Genomic DNA, 26,278 nt, shown 5'->3' on the forward strand with positions numbered 1-26,278 from the left:
TCAGGTCATTGTACTTGCTATTCCCACTACATAGATAGTTCCCTGCAACTCTAAATAAATATTGACTTAATCAAAGAGTTCTCTGACCATTCTATATAAACTGGCAATCCCTTTCTGCATCAGTCTCTATCCTCATACTCTGCTTTAATTTTCTTAACATGTATCAATACCTCACATATTGTACATTTATTTGTGTACTTTTTTTTTGCTTCTTCTTTCTAGAACATGTTCCTTGAGGACACGGTCTATGTTTTCTTCATTACTATATTCCCAGTATTATATCTATAGCACGTAATAGGTACTCAATAAATTTTTCTTGAGGAAATAAATGGACGAATTTTTAGCTCTATGTAGATTGCTTATGTTAATGTTAATGTTAATGTTAATTACTTATAACAGTTGCCACCCATTTTTACCTGAAATATAGTAAGTGCTATCTTTGCTTTGGAGAAGAGAAATACAACTGAACATCTGAGATAGTCAACAGAACAAAACTCACAAAATATTCAGAAGCATGAAGAGATGTAGAGTGTACACAAATGTACAGAACCAAGTACTGATATCTGAAGCCTTTCAGAGGTGAGTTTGCTTACTAAGACAGTGAAAGGGAGCTAACATAACAGGCTCATAGTGTAGTTGAAAAATCACATGCAATTTCAACAAGTGATGCTGGATATCTACATGAAAAAGAATGAAGTTAGACTCTGATTTCATTCCATATACAAAAATTAATCTAAAATTAATCCTAGAACTAAAAATAAAAGCTAAAGTTATAAAACTCTTAAAAGAAAACACACAGTAAACCTTTGTGTCCTTGGGTTAGGGCACTGCTTTCCTGGCTATGCCTCTCAAAGAATAAGCAACAAAAGAAAAAACAGACAAATTGGACTTTCTCAAATTTAAAACTGTTATTCTTCTAAAGAAGCCAACAAAACAGTGACTAGACAACGCGCAGAATGGGAGAAAATATTTGCAAGTTATGAATCTGACAAACAACTTATATCCAGAACATATGAAGAACTCTTACAACTCAATAATAAAAAGATAACACAATTAAAATGGGCAAATGATGTAAATAGATATTTCTCCAGAGAAGATATATAAATAGCCAATAAGCACATGAAAAAATAATCAACATCATTAGTCATTAGGAAAAGGAAAATCAAAAGTATAATGAGATACCACTTCACACCCACTAGGATGGCAATAACAAGGGTTGGCAAAGATGTGGAGAAATTGGAACCCTCACACATTATTGGTGGGAGTATGAACTGGTGTAGCCCTTTTAGAAACAGTTTGGTAGGTTATCAATATGTTAAACAGAATTTTCATATGACCCAGCAATTCCACAAAGAGATATATACCCAAGAGAATTGGAAACATATGTTCACATAAAAATGTGTACATTAATGTTCAAAGCATTGTTATTCATAATAGACAAAAAGTGGAAACAACCCAAATGTCCATCATCTGATAAATGGATAAAAAATGATGGTGAATCCATGTAATTAAATATCAGTTGGAAATAAAAAGGAGTGAAGTATTACAATACATGCTACAACGTAGATGAATCTTGAAAACAATACGCTAGGTAAAGGAGGCCAGTAGTAAAAGGTCACATATTGTATGACTTCATTTATATGAAAGGTCCAGAATAGGCAAATCTCTATAGCCAGAAAATAGATGATCTGTTACCTAAAGTTAGGTTGGCGTAGCAGAGGTAAGAATGGGGAATGACCACTGATATGTACAGGCTGCTGAGAATGTTTGAAAATTAGATAGTGGTGACAGTTGCACAAGTTCGAGTTTTACTAAAAATTACTCAGTGGTACACTTTAAATGGGTAAATTTTACGATATGTAAATAATATCTGAATAAAGCTATTTTTAAAAATGCACACGGATGATTCAAGTAAGTAACTAAACACAGCTGGACAGGAAATATCAGTGTTGGTGCACTGAATGGTGCTACATAACAAGTTATCCAGAGTAGCACAAAACCCTCTCCTGCCGACTATACAAAGGCAATAGAATTCTTCCCTTCAGGGCCAGTTCTCTTCCTAGGCCAAGCAAGAGCCTGGGGTTTTAGAGATTTTCAAAAGCCCATTTGCTCAAATTTCCTCAGCTTGTGGCCTCAGGGTCTGCAATGACTTTCCTAGGACATCCTGTGGAATAAGTCATGAAGGACCTAATTAAAATAGAAACACTGTATGGAAATGCATAGTACATTAACTTATTAACACCCGTAAGAATAAGCTTATGAACTTCCTTAGCCAGGCATTTCAGTAAGGCCCTAAAGGGATGAAATGTTAATTAAAACTAAGGGAAAGAGGGACAGATTTGGTACCTGGCACAGTGCCCAAAGCACTGATTTTAGTAGTAAAATCTGAAAAATATAAATAGAAAATGTGAGATGGCTCTAAAGACTAATTTTTTTATAGGTCATAATTTACCCATCTTGCCTTACCTTTCCAGCCATGTAAATCTCTGGCCATATAGGCTAGATGTATATGATTTGACTCTTTTGTTCTTTAAGCTTTAAGGCACGTGGTAAATCTGGGATTATAAATCATAATCCTTGGCAGCACAAAGTCACTGAACTATTTTTAAGAAATGGAGTCTCATGATCTGGTGTTTTAGAAATATCATTGTGGTTACAGCATGGAGAACAGATTTGTGGAACAAGACTAGATGTAGGGAGATAGTATAAGGACCAACAGCTCACCAAAATGGTATGAAGATTACTCCAAAGTGAAAATATCTGCAGAAAGAGATCTGCTCTGAACTTCCCTTATCTGACTAAAGCAGGGCTTTATGAGAGTTAGGGAGGTGACTGGTCTTGGGCACTGGGACATTCCAAAAAACTGTGTCAACAAGCCTCTTCAGAACCTCCCATCCTTTGAGCCCTGACCCCATCCCCTTCATTGAGCTGGTATAGTAACCCTATTCCTCCGCTGTTCAGGGAATTACTTCTTATGGGGTGCTCCCACCTGAATGTGAAAATAGACTTTTCTCCTGTTAATCTACTTTCAATTACTTTGAAGGCCCCAGGGAACTCAGACCTAAATCAGTAGAGGCTAAATTTTCCTCCCAGCGGTAGGTTAGGGGGCTGTTATACTAACCCCGGTGAAAAGGCAGTGCTGGTTTGGATTAGGGTAGCAGCAGAGAGAAGGAAGATGTATCAAGTAAAATCACCCAGGACTTGGAATTTGAATATGGTTAGCAGGGATTAAGGAAACATGGGAATGAATCCCAGATCTCTGTCCAGGGCCCTTCAAAACCTAATACTCTGTTGGCTGAATGGCCTTCAAAATGTAAAAGGTACTACAAAATCCTGTGTGTGTGTGTGTGTGTGTGTGTGTGTGTGTGTGTGTGTGTAGGTGGTGGGGCGGGCAGATAACTCCAAAGCAAGCAACAGAAGTCCTCATGAAAAAAAATGCCTTGTTTAGCAAAAACATCTTGGTGAGCCATCTTTGATTCTGCATTTGGAACTTGTCTAAAATGAGCTAAAAATTGGACAAAAAAATATTGCTTGCATAATAAGGTAAGAACAGTGTTTTGCTCCAGCCAGAGATGGATGCTTCAAGTGTTCCAAGACCAGGAAAAGCAGTGGGGCCTAACAGGAGGTAGGGAAGATGGTCCAGCAAGACATCAGGAGCTCAGTCCTGAGCAAAGTGTGCCTAGTGGCAAGTACTACCAATGAACAGGATGTCCGAAGTTCACTTTATCATTACTTGCCCTGCTGTGCTGTTATATAATGTCCTCGTATTCCAAAATATACACCCAAATATTTAACCCAACTGCTTGGTGTGAATGTGTTTCAGGGAAATAAATAAAAACATGTGTTTCATAGTTGGGTCCATGCAGAATGGACAAAAGAGGGCGGCTGTAAGAGGAAGGACGTGGGAGAGATAATTCAACAGCAGTGGGAACTGAGAACAAAGAGTAAAGAGGGAGGACAAACCTCCTGACATTTACCACATCTACTGGGAAGTGGGGTGGAAGATGGGAAGTAGCAGCAGGGAAACAAGAAAGTTATTTTTCATGTTCTATGAGACTCACTGTAGGGGCAAAAGCAGGGCATTTCTGTCCAGCTATTGTAGGACAAGGCAGTTCTGAGCAAACTGGATGGCTAGGGCCCCCAGGCAGCTGATGCATGAGTAAACACCTAAATGAGAATCTTTTAAATTATCTTTTCAGAAATCTAACTTCTGAATTTCCCCATTCTTTTTCTTCATTTCTATGCAAAAATGAAAGCACTTCTCTACTTGGGAATGTAGGTTATCTCAGATACACACCCAGTATTCAGAGAATTAAAATTGCTATTATCTGTATCATATCTGAGATGTCCGGATTAGGGGGAAGAGCTGAGTGTTGGAACACAGGACAGTAATACTGCCTGGAAAAGAAAATAATACTGTACAATTTTTAATATTGACTTCTTAATGCTCAGCAAGGTATAGGTTTTTCTTAATTAAGACTCTTGAACTAATGAAAATGTCTAAATCCTAGTGTTAAAAAACTATACATTCTTACCTGGAATATCTAATAAGCAGTAAAATATATTGTGAAGAAACATATATTGGAATGAGTTATCTAATTTTTTAAAGTTTGTTTTCTTATTTGAATTATTCTCCAAAGAGACCTCCTAGAAGCAGAGTAGTTTAAAAGATAAATGATTGTACCTGAAAATTATCCTCATGGGCTAACCTTTTAAAAATTATGTCTTTCATTTGTGATTTTCACAGACATTATTGTATTTGCTATGTTATTGGCTCTATGGTTACCACCAGCAATGCTAATGAAAAATTAGATTGTTTCTTTTCTCCTGTTGAGATCAATGTGATCTGTAGTATTCTCTTAAATTTCAAATAAGACTTAATAGAATATACCATAAAAACAAACTGGAAAATGAGTGGCTTTTTTAAGTTTAAAGTTGCAGATGCTTGGTTTAGATTATCCTCTGAATTTGTGTATTCTACCAGGAAAAGGTATAAACCTATTTACATTATGTTGATTTTATACCTTGGATATGATTTTTTTAACTTTGCATAAGTCAGGTTTTTATAGATTTGGTGGAAATTTTAAAATTAAATGTACTTTTTCAGTTGTGATAGAAAAATACAAACATGAGCATTGTAATTAGCTACCAGCTCTTCTTGCAACTCTTATCTGTCCATGCACAATTATTTGCAAAGGTCCGTGGTGTCAGTGAGCTAACCCAAACCTGTCAGCACTGCCCTACTAAGCAGGTGACAATTGAAATGAAATTGAAAGATTTAACTTGTCACTAAGGCTGATTCTAACATCATCTAATAGACAAGATATGCCCCTTGATCTTTCCCAGGAAACCAAGTCGACAGTGGCAATTTGGTATAAATTTAGTAGCCTTTCCACCTACAACTTTAAAGTAAAACTCACATCTTTAAGATTTTCATTGGCAGATAATTTTTGCAATAGCTTTACAAAATGGGAAGTGGACAGATGTTTTTGTTTTTAGACATAAAAATTCAGGAAATGAAACATAACCAGTCCTTTTATATTAGCTCCTTTTCCCAGTCTGTTAATTTCACGGTCTAACCAAAATTTGATATTTCATTATCCGAGCTCTCCAATGGTTTTCTCATATCAACATTATCTCTAGAATTTGAGGAAATCTCAAGAATAGCAATAAAATAGTCTCCTTTCTTTACCCTCAGAGCCATAGGTAAGGAGTTGGACTCTAAGAGAAAAATATTCTTTGTGTTTGTGTATGGAATGGAATCATTAAAAGTAAATCTTTAGCAATATTTTCTCCCTGAGTATTTTGAAATTTGGGGGTGGATTTCAATGAAGAACTTTTAGAAAGAAATGTTGGGCATTTGCAAGAGTGAGCACGTTTATCACAAAAATATGGGAGAAAAAAATGAAAAGTTATATTTTATTAATTAGAAGGAAGACATCAAAACTAATGTTAATTTTAGTTAGCTGTTCTTTCCTAAGAAACTAGCACATGATATTATTAAGCATTTTATTCTAAAATAAAACAGGTTCCAAATCTTGAAACTGGTCAAAAATGGAAAAAATAAGATTGTAGCTTAGGTTCTCTCTCCCTTTCAAATACATAAGCTTTGCGTGCAACTTTACCCAAATAATTAAAATAGCTAATAAAGTTTTAAGTCACCAATTTCAGTCGTTTGAGGCATTTGTGGCAGTGGGAGAATTGAGAAAAAATTCCTAACGTGTTTCCCTCCCACTGTCTTTTCTTCATAATAAAGGTCACAATTTTGCTTTATAATAGATTGGATTATAGACAGTAGGGACTAAAAGTGACTCTTTCAGTCATCTAGACTCAATTTCTTGTTTTATACAGAAGAGGAAATTGAAACCCAGAGAATTTAAATGACTTTTCCAAGTTCGCAAAGCTAAAAATAAAAATTTAAAAAAAATGGGAGAAGAGCTAGAAAATATAGAGCAGGGATGTTTTCTATGTTACTTATTTTTTCGTGATTGTTAGTTCAAATATGTTGGTCCTATAAGAGATGAATTCAGGTAAACCAACTGAAAATACTTGTACTTGTTGTTTCTCAATATAATAAGGATAGAAGACAAAATCTAGAGCATAGGAAAGAAAAGAGGAACTGACCCACAGAACAAGTGAGACACAACATAACATGCTTTGGTTTTAAAGCCTCTGGGCCAAAATCACACTTATGATCTTGGTAACCAGAAAGAATCTTGTTCCTGGAATGCCTGTAGAGACCTGAATTAGTCATAAGCTTCTTAGGAAAGAATTCCTCCTTTGTTTGATATTGCTATGATTCTTGATTAGAAAGGCAAGCAACCCTCTTTTATTGTTATGGGCCTAGTCATACTGCAATTGCCTGTATAACAAATCCCTTGGAAACCTTTGACTAAAGAACCACCTATTTTGAATGACTTTCGAATACATTAGAATAAGGTCTCTCCCTGCTCTATCATTCTTTCCTTCTAGGTGCCAACACAGCAAATCTCACATGCTTGTTTCAGAGAATTAGAATAGCCAGCCAGCCATGCTAGAATTTCTAATGGTAGGCTTATTTCACTGAGGAAATAACCATAGAAATTATTCCAAAGTATTGCCAGAATCATTATTCTAAACAGTTTAAATAAAGAAGACTCAAAGGCCAATATCCAGCACAAAACAAGTCCAATGAAGTCATGGCTTTGGTCCAAATATTTGGACCATTTGATACCTAAAGTGGTAAGACTGCCTCTGGTTTTCCTCAATCCTCAACCCTCCTCATGTCCACACATGTCAATCTGCTCCTGCCTGTGGCTGGAGGATAAAAATTCCTTTCTAATCTACTTTCACAGGTAGGAGACTGACCCAAAGCTCCATTCGGTTTTATTTAAAGCTTTTCTTTTAGCTAAAAGATAAGAAAGAAGCAGTCTAATTTTGAAGTCTCTAGGAACAACTTGAGATTGATATTATATTAAAATACAACATTCAAAATAATATCTGGCATCTTCTTGACATTCCAGAGGCATACTTGAAATAAGTGATGCCAAAAGGAGCTAAAAATGGTAAAGGAAATTACAGAAGTGTTTGACTATCATCCAAAAGATTCTAACAGAGGAAAATTTCCCTCCTCCCCACCATCATCTTAGGGCTTTGTACTGAAGAATGCTAAAGATTTTAACTAGCTGGCAAAATACATAGCAGGTGGAAAAATATTTTGCACTTGGTAGGTGAACCTTTTCTTTTTATACCATTTTATGAACAAAAACAGTAATTGAAAAAAACAAAAAAAAAATCAGGAATAATTTCTATATAATAGAATTCATTCTGTGTGAAAAACAGCAAGGTTCTGCCACCTTTTATAACAATGAGCAACTCTTCCATGCTCAAATTTAATTCCCTGGTCTCCCCTGTTTCTCCCTGCCCCAGTGAAATACTGTGAACCACTCGTCGCATTTATTGTTATGAATCAACATGAAATTTGACAACACTTTTCCTTCCTCATTTCAGATGTGACTCATGGTTTAATCCCCCAAGGACCAGAAGCTCTACTTCAAAGTAAGGAAACAAAAGAAGCACCTTTCATTGAAGCTGCTTTACCCAGAGAACTCTAATAGTTATTACCCACTGACTTCTTAAGCACACATTGTAAAGCTAAGTGCTTGAAGTGTCCTCTCTTCTGCTTTCCCTGGGGGAAACCAATGGAGAAAAGCTGGAGGGGTAACCTGACTGATAAATCCTAGACTTGAAGTTTATCAGTGGTGCTATTTAACCACCCATTATCTCTAGGATGCTGGTGGATTTTAGTGTGGGGAGCATCTTATTTCATTTTCAAGACTTTGGATCATCTTCCCTCCAGACCCCTCTGACTTTGCACACAGAAAGTAATAGATCTGAGCTATTCCCTGAAAAGCCTTTTGAATTTAAAACTTGACCCATTTCCTGCTGTGTGATAAACCACTACCCCACCTTCCCAGCCTCTCTCAGAAGGTGCTGTAGGGCTCAGTCACTGCGGAAATCGTAAGTTGTGTAGAAAAGCCTGTGGTCTTTCAAACAGGATTCAAATTAGAAGGGAACATAAAGAGTGTGACACTCAAAGTAAGATTCGACTTACCCTTACTTGAAAAGAGGAAAAAATAAATACAAAGTTGAAGCCCCTTTATTTTTCTAAATCCTAGAACTATCTAGTCCTAAGAGAAACTGTTTCTTGGTGTAGAAGATGAGGAGAGTTGAAGTTAAACAATGATCCTTTTTCCATTTCTTAAAAAAAAAAAAGGCCAGCAGAAGCAAATGCTCTGTTGGACAAATTGTTTCAGCAGATGTTCATTATCCCAGGGAGAAAACAGCTCCTACTTTGCAGCTTAACACTTGCACATTTAGAAACTTTAATATTTTTAACTTGAAATGGCCCATGTGGCATGAGTGAGATGTAAATAGTATAATCATTTATATGAACAAATGAACAAATGAGCAAGTGGTTGCATTTTATATTAAGTCCACAGAACGCTGGCACTGTTGTTATATCATTAAATGATGACGGAGCAATTGTTGCCCATCTGAGCTTCATGAGCTTTTTTAAAAAATATATATATATATGTATTTTTTTATTGCAGAGAGGAAGGGAGAGAGAGAGATAGAACCATCAGTGATGAGAGGGAATCATTGATTGGCTGCCTCCTGCTTACCCCACACTGGGGATCTAGCCTGCAGCCCAGGCATGTGCCCTGACCCAGAATCTAACAGTGGTCTCATGGTTCATAGGTCCATGCTCAATCACTGAGCCCCACTGACCAAGCTATGAGCTTCTGTAGATTTTTTTCCAATAATTTACAATGGCACCCTGGAAGAATATTAATAATTATAGTAACATTTATAGAGTACTTATGATGTACCAGACACTCATAATTATCTTATAAGGTATTATAAGTATGCCTAGTTTAAAACGTGTAAACTGAAGCTCACGAAGGTTAAGTAACTTACTTAAATCACAGACTAAGAAGTGGTGGCATTGGTATTTGAATGTTGACTCTAGGACATGGGTGGTCAACTGCAAAGGGACAAGTAATAAGTATTTTATGCCATAAAGTTTGTGTTAATACTCAACTCTGTCTTTGCAGAAGGAAAGCAGCCTAAGACAATATGTAAATGAACGTGCTTGGTTTGTTCTTAAAAAAACTTTATTCAAGGACACTGAAATTTGAATTTCATATATTTTTCATGTCATGAAGTATTCTTCTTTTATTGTTTTTCAATATTTAAAAAATGTAAAAACAATTCTTACCCTATGGGTTGTACACCACCATGTGGTAGGCTGGATTTGGCCCGCAGAGTAGTTTGTTGACCTCTGCTCAAGGCTCTTAATGACTAAACTATTTTTCTAGTGGTATCTTTTTATAATTCTTTTAAACAGCCAATACATTTACATTTCAACAGTATTAAGTTATGTCAGACTTTTATCATATGAAATTATGTTTGGGAAAATAAGATTTGTTTTTTATAATATATATACTAGGTTGGATCATATGAAATTGGCCAATATTGACCAATTTACTACCTAACTATTGAGGAGTAAATTATAAAATAAGTAAGGAATTCTAAAGAATTCAACAGAGACAGAAATATCCAGCAGAGGAAAAGAATTACTCAGAGGTACAGTTAAACTGGAAATATTCTTTCCTTATTTTTGTTATTTCTTTTCCCTTTCTTCTCTTTCCTTTTCCCTTTTTCTTTGACTTAGCAAATGAAATAGATTTCAGGCACAATTGGTCTCTTCCTCTCACAATTTTCCATCTTTACTTCTATGTCTTTTTCTTCCTAAATGCCAGACACTTTTCATACTAACATCATTTTAATTCATCAAACATTCTATTTTCATTCATTCAAAATTTACCTCAAAGTCAGTCTTCTCTAGAATGCACAATGAGCAAGTTAAGAATAGAGACATCTGCCAAAAAGTGAAGGTTAAAAATAAATGAAGTCCTGGCAAGTTTTGCTAAGTGGTTAGAGCATCAGTCCATGGACCAAAGGGTCACAGGTTCAATATCTGGTCAAGGGCACATAACTCGATTGCAGGTTTGCTCCCCACCCCTGGTGGGGTCACATGCAGGGGGCAACCAGTTGATATGTCTCTCTCACATAGCTCTCTTCTCCTCCTCCTGCTCCTGCTCCTGCTCCTGCTCCTCCTCCTCCTCCTCCTCCTCCTCCTCCTCCTCCTCCTGCTTCCCTTTCATTCTCTCTGAAAATCAATGGAAAAAGATCCTTGGGTGTGGATTAAAAAAAAAAAAAAAGAAATCAATGAAAAGGTTTTGAGCATTCCATCAAAAATAGAGGGTTTACATGGGAAAAACAACAACAACAACAAGCTTTTGCAACTATTTATAATGCACCAGATTCTGCTGCTTTGTTTTGTTTTGAGCATATAATAGACCAGGATGAAAAATGGTTGAAGGAATGGGATTTTGGATCTTCTGCTTCCACTAGAATGCAATCACTACAAAAATAGGTTTCTGTCTTAGTCACTGCTAAATTCCCAACATAACATGGTTTCTGGAATATGATAGGTGTTGAATAAATAGCTCTAGAATAAACAAATGATTATTGAAGAGTGAGTTTGGACATGAAATCAGGAGCACAGTAATTAAACATGATAGTATTGTCTTGTCCTAATGAGCCCTTCCTTAGCCACAAGTAAAAGCAATGAGGGAAATACTCTATGAGTCATTTAGACTAACGGTTACTTAGTAATTATGACGTGACATGAGCTTAAAGATAATTCGACCATTGTCATTTTGGTACTGATAACAATCAAAGATGGGATTACTGGAAAATCCAGTAAGATCATGATTCCTAGACTTTATATAGGCAGATTCCAGAAAGGTCAATTAAAAATTAGGTGTGATCCTATAGGCCAAAATTATAAACAAAAGGAATGAAGGCACATGAGATTTCAGGATGTTCTAAAACAAAAATTCTAACCCGTAATCATGCATTTGGCCATGATACAGTATATGAGGCCTGTGAAGCTGGGTTTCTCAATCTCGGCATTATTGACATTTGGAATCTGATGCTTCTTTGTGTGGGGCTGTCCTGTGCATTGTAGGATGGTTAGCAGCATCCCTGTCCTCTACCCACTGGACGCCAGAAGTACCCAACCTTGTGGTTGCAACCAAAATATAAAAATTTCAGACATTCCAAAACCGAGAACAACTGTCCAAAAAGAAGGAACAGGAGAAAGATTACATTTTCAGGTTTTAGAAATTTATAGATAAATCAGGGAGAGGGGCATAGTTTACCACCTCAAAATGTGCCTTTGGGAGATCTTAATTATCTTAAGCTGGTTACTTTTAAGAAAGGAAAGACTCAAGAAGAACCTTTCATCTCCCCCCTAACTGCCTTAAAGAATTTAGATGCAGGACCTGCTCCAGAAAGGGAGCTATCATCACAGATAACTGTAGTTTAATATGAACTAAGTGTGATAGACAGGGAGGAACCTAGCAAGGTTCATTTGATCAAGATCCTCTCTGGGTCCCATTGTTAAAGATGGCCCAGCAAACATGTATTTACCAAACATTTGCTTTTCCATCTCCATGTAAATTGCCTTCCTCCCCTTTGAAGTCCCAAACCACTAACCCCCACTTTTCTCCTTAGCTCAAGATGGCAGATAAGCCTCAACTGCCCCATATTTTTATGGAACCCCCATATGTACATACATAATTAAGTTTGGCTATGTTCTTCTCTAAGTCTGTCTCATCTCATTTTACTATTAGACTAGCTAGCATAAGTAAGAATGAAAAGAGGGAAAAATTTTCCCTTCCCCACACAAATGTAGAAAAAAGAACTTACCAGAATAATTTTAAAAAAAAATCATATCAATCCTGGTGAGGAGTTAAAAATCCCACATGGACAAAAATGTTAAGGACAAAAGGAAATAATGTTCCTTGTGGCTTAAAGAGCAAGATAAAGTTTGGTGCTGACTGTGTATAAATAAACAACAGAATTAAAATTACTAAAATATCTTGTGTATATCTTCTCCATGTAGACAAATGACCTAACATTAGGAAGTCCATTTTAGTTAAGAAGAGAGTAAGAAAGTATTATTTTATATATTATTCTGAACTCCTAAAGTTAGGTAAATCTCATATCAAAAGAGTATGGGAAAAATAGCAATCAAAAGTACAAAGTTTTTAGAAATCTTTGATATGATGTTGAAGAGTTGTACCATAAAATAATACCAATTTTTAAAAAATAGGTGATGTTAAAAAAAATTACTAAGCTACTTAGTAAAGATCCCTAAAATAATTCTACAACAATGAAAGAAATGGGGTAAGAGATCAACCAAAGGACTTGTATGCATGCATCTGAGCATAACCAATGGACACAGACCGGGGGGGGGGGGGGGGGCGCATGTGCTGGGGGTTGGGGGCAGCCGGGGAGAGGTCAACGGGGGGGAAAAAGGAGACTTATGTAATGCATTAAGCAATAAAGAATTTAAATTTTAAAAAATGATGAGTGCCTGCAATAGAAGAATTGACTGTCTAAAACCTTCTGAGATATGGCAAATCAATCTTCTATTCTACTAGGTTTCTTGAATTGTAGATGCGAACATTCCTATTAATATAGTGCATCTTTATTTCCACAAAGGAAATACTCTTTGGCTGTGTTCTTGCAGACAAACTCAAAAAGTATAGGCTGTTTGAAATAGTTTATTTTCCTACATCACCATTTAATCATCTGCCCCCACCTTCACACACTCACCATTGTTATAGGTCTCCTCAAAATAAAGTTTCAGAGCCATTAGATTCAATAATCAATAAGTGACCTTACAAGTCTAACATTTCATGGTATTTCAGTCACTGAGATCTAAATCAATGCAATTCGGTATCTTCTTAATTAAGGTTGAACAAAAATTTTATAGACTGATTTTCATACTAACCTAAATGGACATCATTATTTTTGCATAATTTTTAATCCACAGAGAAGCAAATCAATATTTCAACAAATACCTAATATTTGTTTAATTAAAAATAGTAATCAGATAAAGTCAAGATTTTGTTCACTATTAAATATTTCCTTTATAGTTAGTTAACATGACACAGAAGAAATGGTGTGCTAGGTCTGTTCAGAAATCTACCTATAAGATACTGTATCAGTCTGACTTTTGCTCCAGTACACCTATCCCACATATTCACCTGCCACTTTGCTCCAATAATTGCAAAGATGACTAAGCAAAAATTTTACTGGCATAGATATTTTAAGCACCATAGTACCAATAATATCAAAGTATATTTTCAGGGCAAAGAACACTTTTGACAAGGTAAAGGAATGTAAACCAGAACAGAATTGTCTAATTATATCTTACCTGGAAAGAAATACAAAGTTCCAACAAAAATGGTACTAAGTCACACCAGGTATTCATAACTACAAACCGTGCACTTATTTAAATGGGCTGCTTCAATGTTACTGCTATGTAAATATTGGATTTGTGATAGCTGATGATACTGTGATTCTTTCAGTTAATTAAAAAATATATAGGAGTTAAAGAAAGACTCCAATTTGACAGATTAAAAATAAATAGATGGATTGCAAGTCATATTCAACTATTACTTCATCGACAGTATTTCACATAATAGTTTGCTTACCAGAGCATCGGTTCATTGTGGAAAACCCAAATCATTTGTCAGGTAAAGGCATGCTATAATTTCTTTCCAGCTTCAACCAGGATTCGTATTACTCAGGTCATATTTATACTCATGTTTCTTCAAACTCTGAACAAATGGAAACTTGCCTAATGAGACAACAAATATTTGACCTGACTTGTATCCATTTTGATGCTCTTCTCTGTAAAGGAAATATATTCCTACGAAACCCAGAACCAAGGAAGAGAAGAGGTAAAATATGACTGAAAGAAAGGGCCAATAACAGCACTCAACTAGGTTCCTCTGCAAATTGGAAAACACTTGTTTTCAACATATAGTGTATAAACTGTGTGATGTTGTAAGTGTACATTCATGGGGTTGCAGAGTTCAACCTAAGCCTATGTGAGTAGGAACTACTAAGAGTGGGAGGATGATTTGATTCAGTAAACGTCTCACGAAATTCTTTTCAAGCACTTGCCCCGCATTATTACCTAGATAGAATGAGCCCTGCATTGGTGAGCCTGGGAGTAACTAACTGAATCAAGAAATGCTATTTTCCTTCCTGAGGAAGAAGAGTGACTTTTTGTCTGTATGTATACCTGGTGTGACTTACTACCATTTTTGTGGGAACTGTGTATTTGTTTCCAGGTAAGGTGTGAACTTCACGAACAGAGTACAAGGACCCAGCACTATCCAAATATAAGGACCCTGATGTATCTTCATCTTCAAGGCAAAAATCATAAAGAAAATAGCCAACAGAGATAAATATAGTTTTTTTTTAAAAAAGAGAGACATGTGATGTAGTTCTACATAAGATAAACAAATTTTCCTTAAGAAGTTAACAAATATAAAGCTCATTTCTCCGTTGGAACTAGTCAGACAAGATTTGAAATTTTTGCTCCAAACAGAAATAACATTTGCTCCCATAGCAATGATTTGCTATTTCAACTCTAAACACACTCACAGCTTCTTGCTTTGCATGTATTTACTACTCTGAAATCAAGAAGAAAAAAAAACTCTGCAGCCAGTTTCACGGACGTCTATTATGATCTTTACATTTTTTTCCCCTCAGAACATTCAGCTAGGAAAAAAAAAATCAACTTAGAATGATTCTAAATTCTCCCAAGTAAAGCCTCATTTAGATCTACTCATTCACTCAACATAAAAGCATTTAAGTGATTTAGGAAAAGTTAAGCATGAGGAACAAGGTAGTACTTTCAAATCCAAAGCTTACCTGGTAAATGGAACTGGAACAACACAACACCCCTGAAAGTGTTCTTGATTTGCGCTTCTCTCTTCCAGACAGAACTAAATCAGAGCAGCCTATATTCTTAAACCCTCAAAGAAAAATCAGGAGGCTTGATCTGTGCACATAATGGCCTGCATAATGTAAGAAAGTGCCGTTTCTTGGCAACAAGAAAACAATCCTTTTCAATTAACTCAGCAATTGGCCCACATTTGTTGTTAAACACAGAGTAAAGAAAATTTTTTAAGAACTCAAATGAACCTGCTAATAGCTCAGTGAGAATGTCAGATCAGTATGTTCATTTTGAAAAGCATTTTTTATTAACTGACTATTCATTCCAATTGCCTAACCCAAGAACTTTTATCCACATGCCTGTCTCACTTCCCCGTAGCATATTATTTACTTAAAGCTCCAATCCTGAATAGTTGCATCCATTGTTGCAGAAACACAGTAAAAATGTGCAAGATAATTATAGCAAGCCTGTGGCATGTAATGTTATCCTGGTCGTGGTCATTTTGCATACCATATTTGGCTATCTAAAATATCAACATGAACGTAGCTCTGGATACTCATTAGGATACATCATTCAAAACACTTACATGCTCTCTTAGCTGTTAAAGCAGACACTAATTTTAGAGAATATGTAAGAAGTGCAGATGGGCTAGGTTCAATTTGTGCTGTTTTGTGGGTTCATATATACTTATGAGAATATGATGAAATCTTTGGACAGTGCTTAGGGTCAATGCATTCTCACATATATATTGGAAATTTCAAATATCAATTAGGATTCATATGTGAGACATCTAATAGGAATCTTTGTTAAAAAAGGGAAGTGGTGAGGAAAATATACATAATTTTTGCTGTTAGCCCAGTTTTACCATTGCAAATAGTAAAGTTTTAACTTTCTGGTATGGTTCTATCTCCCAAATGAGAAGACAGCTTAAAATGGATAATTTCCATCTATAGCTGAAGCCAAGGGGGTGAATTTTGTCTTTACCACCCCTCCACTTGCCAAGGTTAACCAAGAGTGTATGTATATTGTGGTATTTGCCTTCAACAACTCTTTTGTTTTCTCCTTTTATCATCCAGATCTCCCTAAAATGTGTCAACTTTGTCTTGCTATCATTAACGGGCAATTCTTAGGTAACATTTTTAAAGATACAGCCTTTTGAAGGCATTGTCTTCATACAAAGCACTCTCTATTGGTGGGAATTTAAAACAGTGTTGTAAACTGTTGAAGGCAATGTATTTGGTTAGACCTTTTGGCACCTTCAAATCACACTCTCAACAGCTGTGTACACTTTTCATGGGTAGAACTGGCTGGGATCATTTCACAAGTGTTTCTTCAGCTCTTGTGCCGAGTCTTCCACGTGCCAACGCTAACTTCAGGCAGATTTGTTAAACATTTTGTGTCTCAGTTCCCTTATCTGTCAAATGAAGTTAATATTTACGTCATAAGGGTTCACTTAGATCACATAGGTGAAGCTTCTTAAAACAGTGCCCAGCAGATGGTAAATGTACAAAGCTTAGCTATATTATTAGCATTGCTGTTGACTATAGTGTTCCTGAATTAAAAAACTTTCAGGGCTCTTTTCAGACTTAGGATTTCCAAAATCCAATATAACCCTTATATAACAATGTAAAGTAATGTAAACAAAGCCTCCTGAGGTACATAATACAAAATGTTCTTTCTTTTTGTATAGATTAATCTTCATCTACCATCTAGTACATCTAATATTTAGAGCTTTTATATGCCCTTTTACTAACAAAAATGTGCAATTATTTTTTAAAAGTGGGAAATTTATCTTTCTGAAAAATGCACTCATGTTTAACACATTGACTTAAGCAATTTAACCAAAAGCATAGAGAAACAGAAATTCTGCAAGAATTTCTTTTATTATAAGACATTGTGTTATGTGCAACGTAATTATTAAAAGATTCACTGCCCTAACTGGTTTGGCTCAGTGGATAGAGCATCAGCCTGCAAACTCAAGGGTCCCAGGTTCGATTCTGTTCAAGGGCATGTACCTTGGTTGTGGGCATATCCTCAGTAGGGGGTGTGCAGGAGGCAGCTGATCGATGTTTCTCTCTCATCAGTGTTTCTAACTCTCTATCCCTCTCCCTTCCTCTCTGTAAAAATATCAATAAAACATATATTTAAAAGATTCACAAGCCTTTCTTCTCATATCCTTAAAATGTATGGACTATTTGCTTCAGCTTTTGGTATCCATTTGGATGTTTTTTTAACCAGCAGCTGCAAACCCTAATATTTGAGAGGAAATGCATGCTTTTGAGTATTCGTTGTATACACAGTCCAGCCAGAATGGGCCATAAAGACTCCATCTGATCCTTTCCAGCTTAAAAGGCAAGTTTAACCTTTGGTCTCAGCCAAATCCATTATGCAGCTCCCTCAATCAAAATACCACACCCTCTCTCTGCTAGGAAAGAATTTTAAATTATTAGTAAGAGGCCAAATGAACCAGTCTTCAGAGGGATTAGATTCAGCTACTCAGGTAGATATTTATTATTATCTGCTTAGTACATGGCAGTGCCTCCCTTGTTCTTTATTTCTGACAGTCTTGTTTGCCTCAGTATCTTAAAATAGCAAATTTTGGTACAAGGAAATTAACCTATGAAATCTGCAAAAAGAAAGGACAGTATTTGTTTAAAAGCATCAAACTCTGGAGTCTGTAACAGAAATACTCTGGGAAACATCAATCTAGTGTCTCTTCACAGAAGACTGGGCGTAATGTGAGAGCAACGCTGTACAAACTACTGGGAAATGTGGATTCCTCGCCACAAATTCTGCAACAGTCTAAGTCACAGACGCATTTTCCTTCCATAACTCTGAAGGTTTTCAAAGTTCAGTGCTGCCAACTTGAACAGTTGAAAATATATGACATTTATAAGTAACTTTAGGGTACCTTTATTTCTGATTCAAATATAACGTTGAAAATGATTCATCTTGGGAAAATTAGAATTTAAATAAAAATAAAATCAGTGCTGTTAAACAAAAATACATAGACAGCACAGATAATTCTTTCACAGTTTATAAATTTGGAAACCAGTTATTAAGTCTCATAAGACACAAGTAGATGAGGAGTGTGAAAAATGGTTCTTATGGCTATACTTAATGATGAAATATTTCACAAAATAAAGTATTTTATAAGCATTGAATAAAGATAAACCAATTTAGCAGATGGTAATAGTCAAAATATAGTAGAGCCAAACCAAATATTTCTAAGTTTCTGTATTTGGAGCTAAGAAAAAAAAATGAGTACAGTTTATTGGATACCCATCAAAAGGCTGCTGTTACTATGATCTAGGATTGTAATGTTTAAGCCTCACATTAAGAAAGAACTGACGTAGGGCCCTAACTGGTTTGGCTCAGTGGATAGAGCATTGGCTTTCCGACTGAAGGGTCCCAGGTTCGATTCTGGTCAAGGGCATGTACCTTGGTTGCGGGGAGGGAGTGTGCAGGAGGCAGCTGATTGATGTTTCTCTCTCATCGATGTTTCTAACTCTCTCTCCCTTCCTTTCTGTAAAAAAATCAATAAAATATACTAAGAAAGAAAGAAAGAACTCACCTAGGAAGTGTTTAAACATGCAGATTCTTGGACCCCGATCCCAGCAATCCTGATGAAATTGAGTGAGGCCAAGGAATCTGCATTTTAGTAGGTTCCTAGCGCTGACACAGGCAAGCTCAGGTCCACTGTTGAGACCTGCTGAGAAACACAGGTATCTGGTCTCTGCTTCCCTGGCAGGAGGGACACATGGATTATTGAAAGAGGGGGAAGGTAGTCAAAAGGAAGAAATGTGATTGGTGGTGAGGAGAAACAGGAAAATACCGTTCAGCTTCCCCTGGTCAGAGAACTGGATGGACAAGAGTGGTGAACAAATCTTGAGAGACAAGCAGATGTAGACATACCTATAATGGCTTCTCATTTTCTACTGATAATGCCATTTAATGTAATGGCATAAAAGCCGAAGTTCTTATAATAGACTCTCAGACTGGCCACCTCTTACTTCTCATTTCTCACTACTCTGCCCTTGACTGACTCCACTTTGGCCTGCTGTTACTTAAAGCATGGCATCCTCCTCTACTTCCTTCACATCTTTCCTTAAATGCCATCTTCTCAAGAGCCCTTCTCTGACCATCCTATCCGAAATCACAATCCCTGCCCAACCCCACTGACACTCCCTAGTCTCTTCCTGCCTTAATTTTCTCCTTATTTATTACCACATTCTATATTTATAAATATTGGTCCTCTTCTGTCTCCTCCCACTGGACTACAAACTCCATGATGGCAGGGATTTTGGTGTTTTGTTTTCTGGAACATCCCCAGCATTTAGAATGTTACCTGGCACATTGTAACTACTATACAGAATCAAAAATGGTCCCCATTGGAAAGTATGATAATGTTAACATTCTGAGACAGAAAGAACTTTATTCAGCACTGAAGTAGAGAAAAAATGTATTTAGAAATTTAGTTTTTAATTCTTTTGTGCTCTTCCAGGAAAAAAGAAAAGTAAGAAAGAGCTGAAGTATGGGAATCTTTTCAACTGTTACAACGCTTCAAGGTATATTTGTTTTCCATTCTTCACAAAGGTAAGCATAGGTGGTTATTGTTTAACTCTATTAAAAGCTAATAATTGTGTCACTTTAGCCTTAGGGAAATGAAAAACAGGAAACATTTTATTGAAGTGCCTAGATTCATAAGTAATATTTTAAAAGGTTATTTGAAGGGTGTTAGAATTGCTTTCAAGCAGACTTGTGTTAAGGTAATATACAAATCTATTTCTTTTTTCAGAAAGCATCGAAAAACCCAGAACTTAAACAAAACCATTATATAAATTATCCTTAAGCAATGGAAATTATTATTCTAATTAATAATGCCAAGATTACTGCATTATATCACTGAATGTATTTTTTCCAAATGGCCCAACATATAATGTTAAAAATAGAAATGACCTGCCCGTCTGGCGTGACTCAGTGGTTGAGCATCGACCTATGAACCAGGAGGTCACGGTTCAATTCTGGTCAAGGACACATGCCCGGGATGTGGGCTCAATCCCCAGCTTAGAGTGTGCAGGAGGCAGCCAATCAATGATTTTCTCTCATCATTGATGTTTCTATCTCTCTCTTCCTCTCCCTTCCTCTCTGAAATCAATAAAAAAAATATTTTTAAAAAGGAAGAAATTACCTTACCAGTTTATTTAAAAAGGAAGGAAAGACTTTGCACACCTCAAAATCTTTCTTTCACTCCTTCTCCAACTCTTGTTCCTTAGGAAAGTCCATTTTTATTTGTATATTACACTGGACTTTCCTCCCATAATAATGTGAAAATATCTCTGTTATTTGCAGTGGCATCACTATGGCCTGCTGGCTTTCCAACTCTTTCACCTAGTGGACAGCTGAATCTTGTTCAAAGGACAGACCTCTGACATTGGGTGGGGACAAGTGCTGGAAGGGGTACGAAAGTATGGTTGAAATGGGAACAGAATGGGGAGCAGGAAGTGGGAAATGTTTCTGACTTTCTGCTTTGTTCTGTGTATAGGAGACAAGTGACTGTCTCAAAGTAACATAAATCTACAAATGTTTCCTCATATTCCATTCCTGTTCCATTCCAACATATTCAGCATTCAAGATCCCTTCATCAAATACATTAGCATCAGCAAATAACCATCATCACATCCACACTGTTCCTAACAAGGTTCTCTATACACCCTTACCAAAATATTCTCTCTTCCTCTCCATCAGTCTCTTTACCTTTCTCACCCTTCCTTCTCCTTCCTTTCTCCCCTCCCTCCTCCTTTCACACACACACACGCACACACACACACACACACACACACACACGCACACACACACACAAACGCACACACACACACAGACGCGCGCGCGCACAGACGCGCGCGCGCACACACTCTACTTATCAAAAATATATGCTCACTCTTATCTGACTTGTTAACTGTGCAGATATTCTGTGCCAAGCACAGATAAGTGGATTACTTATGTTATCCCATTTAACCCTTAAGTCAACTCTAGATGGTGAATATTTTTCTCTCCATGTTACAGATGAGGAAAATAAGCCACAGAAAAGTTAAGTAAATTTCCTAGTCACACTTAGTGACCAGAGAGGCTATACCAGATCTGACTGACTCCAAAATCTATGCTTTTGACCGCCACATATACGGCCTCTCCTCAACCCCTACCATGTCCAACAAATGATTGTACTTGAAGAGTTCCCTGACTTTTGGGTGAAAAATAATCACATAAATTAGAATGCCTGACACATGTACTATTTAAGGCCTTCTGAATGTTTTTTTTTTCAGTCCAATTAATATTTTTGCCTATTTATAAAATACCATGAAGTATTTCAAGGACAAAAGAAACATTTTCATGCAGTCTTATGTAATGATGTGCCATTTAGACCTAATCCTTTTAGCCCAGAGATGGAAGACTGACACTCTAAACATAACTCATTGTGTTCTTTTATGCTGCCATAACAAAGTATTTAAAGGATGGAATTCTGGGGGGCAGATGGACTTCTTGGCATCACTATACTTGCATCACAGAAATTGTTTTGTTTCAAAGAATTCAAACAAGATGCCTGACATTTCTCAGAAGATATTTCCACTTATAAATATGGTAACTTGTTAGGTGGGGATACTAAGGAACAATAACCAATGTTTTTAAGGGTTTTTTTTAATCTTATGATATGTAAGAAGGACATTTACTGAATCTAATCCTAGCTCAGAGTCTAGGTAGTTGGCCTTGGTATATAATATTCCTATAGCTCCTCCCATCCACATGAAGGATTTCTCTGTATTTTGTGGCACAAGATAATAAAAACACTCTACTCTATACACAAAATAACATGGAACAGAAAAAGATGTTCAACTGTATACCCATGTTGCTCCCTGGAATAAAGAACTGGGAGAGCATCCATAGTTCTTCCAGATCACTTGCTTGCCAGATGTTTCTTGAGACTGCTATCAGGTTATCATAACTCTACATGCTTTCGGAGTATGGGAACCTGACTGTTATTCAAAAATTCAAATAAAAATTCTGATAATTATGAATTTCCCTTGGGCCTAGAATATTCAAAAAATGAAAAGGACCAAAAAGGAATATACACGAGGTCAGCCCTTTGCTTTTAGACAAATGAGTGCTTACATCACCCCAAGTAGCCAATAGTGTCTCTTCTCTTCTTGAACATCCCAGGGATAAAGACCTCAATGTTGTCTCACTAGTTGTAGTATCACCCGCATAATTCCTTTCCTTTCTTTACCAAAATCCATGATTTCAACAAACACTTATAGAGCACCCTTTGCGTTTCTGGCATTACCATAAGGGGTGATGATACAAGAGAAAGCAAGACAGCAAGGCCCCTTGTGGGTTTTTTAAAATGGCTGCAAACTTCTTAGACTTTCCTCACATTGAGAGGTGGGTATACATTCCCTCACTTTGAATCTCCATGGGTTTGTAACTACTTTGACTACTAGAGTACAACTGATGTTATGTGACCTCTGAGGCCAAATCACAGAAGGTGATACAGCTTTCACCCTACTCATGAGAACACTGACTTTTGGGGTCCTGAGTTTCCATGTAAGAAATCCAACTATCCAAAGTCACCAAGATGTTGAGGAAGCTATGTCGTATGTAGGGGCCATCTCTGTATGTTCTGGCTGACAGCTGAGCTGGGCTCCCAGTGGACAGCTAGCATCAACTGCCAGCCATGAGAGTGAGCCTTCTTGGACATCCAGCCTAGTCGAGCCTTCAAATGTCTGTAGTCCTTCAGGTGGGATCTGTTCACCTGAGCCCTGCCCCAAATTACTGTCATACAAAATCATGAGCAAAACAGAATGAATGTTATTTTTTACTGAACAATTTTAGGTGAATTTGCTATGTAGCAGGAGTAATATTTTGTTACCCGAAAGTAGGTATTACCACGACCATTGAGCTGCAATGTAGCTATCAGTGAAGGCTTGAAGGAGGGTAAGAGAAATGTTATTGGGGGCTAGAAGATAGAATAAGATGTTGGATATATAGTGGTGGAAAGTTTGGGAAAATCATCACCTGCATAAAATAGAAATGTCTCTATGAATGAATTGATCTGGCTAAGGATATTTCTAGGCTAATTTCTTTTAGCTGCATGTCATAAAATGAAGATAAACAGATATGAGCTAAAGAAGAAATTAGAGAATGTAATCTAGTGTACAGTTACTAGGTGAGCAGCCTCTACTGACATTCCACTTCCAAGCAGAATGTAGAGCAAATAAGAATGGCCCTTGTTTGAAAATAAGATTCGAAAGACTCTCAAAAGCAAGGAGCCTTAGGGCAAAGGTCAAATCCAGGGTGCTGTCAGGAAAAGGTAAATATGAAGGGTAAATATTTAGGGTACTGTTAGGTTAAATATGAAGGAAGATAAAGGGAATTTGGAGTAAATATAAAGCAAAGTGTGTGACTGCAAGACCCTTTTAAAGACATTGGAAGATTTAAGGTGATCTTTTCAAAAAGCCTTCTATGGATATTCAGGATGTGCCTCGTAGACTCTCTATTTTCAATTGAACAATAGCCTTTATAAGAATCTTAAAGGAATAGATCCACAATAGTGTCATAGAGAATCCAAGGTAGAGATCTACTCTGATTTTCAGTTTGTGCAGAGAGACACACTGTTCAAGATTGAATATTTTAAGCAAAAAGCAAAACCATAAGCCAAAACCATCCAAGTCACAGGTGAGGGTTTGTTGTGTTTTTTTTTTTAAGTTTACCTCAAGATATTCTAAAATATAACATTCTCTTTGGAAGGGGAAGCTCATACATGGCCATTGTGATTTTGCTGACCCAAGGCCCCTACCAAGCTCCATTTGTTGAGACAGAATCCCTCAGATGCAGGACATCTACTGTTGAAGCAGTTATCAGCAAGCTTTGGAACCCTCAGTAGAGGCTGCTAACCTAGTAAGTGTACACTAGATTACATTCTCAGATAGTCCGATTTTACTGAACAGACAAGGGGATTTTTGAGTCTGAAGAGAACTTGCTGCATAGCAGTAGTGGCAGGTTGCAGAGGCAGAGATGTGAAGGAGATTAAAGTGTATGGGCTTGGCATTAATAGGTACACATGACCTCAGTCCTGTCAGAACTTCATCTTTGTGATGAAATACTTGACAGCATCGTAAAGCTCACCTGATAATGGTGGAGAGTTGCTGGGACTCGCACATCCATGCCCCCACCATGCACCAACAGGAAGCAGAAAAGTTCCCTGGAAAATGTGTTAATACTAGAGAGTCTTTTGCAATGAGCCAAATAACAAGGTGCTATTGAACAGTTTGGAAAATCAGATTCAGTTAAAGCATGTTATTACAAGAGTAAAATACAGTAGGGCATTATTCAAGAAGATTTTTAATTCACAGGAGATCTATATTGTCCTTCTTAGCAAAGCTTTAGTTAAGAAGAGAAAGAGAGGTGACAGATGTCTTTATGGAGCCCAACTAAATGACAGAGTTGAACTCGAGGCCTTGTTTGATACTTGGAGAGATATAGTTGATCATGCTGGTTTATCAGTTTTCCTAGTAAATCAACTTTTCTGCAAATAAGGTCACAAGGAGTGGTCTCCAACCTCCATTTCTGATCTGAAACCCAGCAACAGTGGGAGCTCTGGTGAGAGACTGTGTCCATTAACTTGACTTTAGTGTATGAGGTCTGATCTCAGAGCAGCTGGAACCAATCAAGTACAAACCACCTTTAGAACCTACTCATTTATGTAATGTATATTCAATGCATTGGGTTGCCAGGTGAAAGGGAAGTACTTCCCACTCCTCTCCTTTTAAAATTTAGTTATAGAAAGATGAGTATTTTCTAGAAAACAACACTTGTTATGGGAGACTTTCCTTAGCCATCCAAAAATTAAGATCAACAAGGAGGAACCAAGGAGACAAGTCATCCTTGCAAGCAAACTTGCCCAACAGATATTCTAGCTCCTTCTTGGAGGACGCAGAGATCATGCATGTCGGGGTTGAAAAGAAGTTGATGCTCCTTCCTTGTACAGACGTACCTCATTTGATTGAAGTTCATTTTATTGCATTTCATCAAGGTTGCATTTTTTGCAAATTCAAGGCAAGACCCTCCACCAGTAAAAAAAAGATTGTGACTCGCTTAATAGCTATTCTCACTTTATTGTAGTAGTCTGGAACCAAACCTACAATACCTCAGAGATATACCTACATATAGAAGTCATTAACTAAGAAATAAGCCTTGATTCTGAAGGTGAAAGAAATAGAGGACAGTGGTGAGAATATTTTCTCAGGGTCATATTCTCTAATGCTGTGATCTTCAAGCTAGGAACAACAGTGTGCTCCCGGGAGGCCATAGTCCACGGAGATGTCTGCTGAGGCAGGGAGACCCTGCCTGAGGAGGCTGGGGCAGGGGCTGTGTTGACATGGGTGACTAGCACTGTGTGAGTGTGAGAAACTTTTCCAGTATCCAGGCAACAGGAGGCAGAAATAAATACCTGAGGGGCCAGTTCAAATCCTCAAAGAGCAAATGGAGTTTGGGGGCTTAGAAGAGGAGTTCAAGGCTTGTGTGCTAAAAGTGAATTCCATCTTATCTTTTCACCCAAAGCTCAGGAACAGGATTTTTATAGAAGGTGAGCAAGAGACTGCATTTTTCCCTCTCGGGGATGCTGTATTTGATGCTGTCATATACTCTCCGGATCCCCTTTTAGAATTAAAATAGTCATTCTGCTCATTGACCACCATTTTGAATGCTGATGGATCACATCTGTGTCCTTTAAAAAATGATCTTGGTTCAAGGTTTGTCCGCCTTGCCTCCATTCAAGACATCGCTAAAGGGCCACTCCACCTGCAGAGATCCTCATGGGTTGACTGTGGCTGTTCTTGTAATTACATCACA

At 37.0% G+C, this 26,278-nt stretch overlaps 2 long non-coding RNA genes across 4 annotated transcripts in view; one reads left to right on the forward strand and one right to left on the reverse strand.

The window, feature by feature from the left end:
- The window catches only part of LOC118661879, a 107,457-nt gene that overhangs the window by 33,843 nt on the left and 47,336 nt on the right, over positions 1–26,278 (reverse strand). Inside the window, exon 1 of one of the 3 annotated variants that reach the window (XR_004969514.1) lies at positions 15,349–15,630. The exons of the other annotated variants lie outside the window; for them this stretch is intronic. This is a non-coding gene — a long non-coding RNA (uncharacterized LOC118661879). Of the gene's footprint in view, positions 1–15,348; positions 15,631–26,278 lie in introns of those variants that run through there. 3 annotated transcript variants of the gene reach the window in all.
- On the forward strand, positions 442–24,312 carry LOC118661880. Its single transcript, XR_004969516.1, has 4 exons — positions 442–579; positions 7,990–8,037; positions 19,878–19,969; positions 24,176–24,312. It is a non-coding gene; the product is annotated as an uncharacterized LOC118661880 (long non-coding RNA).

Source organism: Myotis myotis, unplaced genomic scaffold (assembly GCF_014108235.1).
Source record: "Myotis myotis isolate mMyoMyo1 unplaced genomic scaffold, mMyoMyo1.p scaffold_m19_p_8, whole genome shotgun sequence".
NCBI classification, from domain to species: domain Eukaryota; kingdom Metazoa; phylum Chordata; class Mammalia; order Chiroptera; family Vespertilionidae; genus Myotis; species Myotis myotis.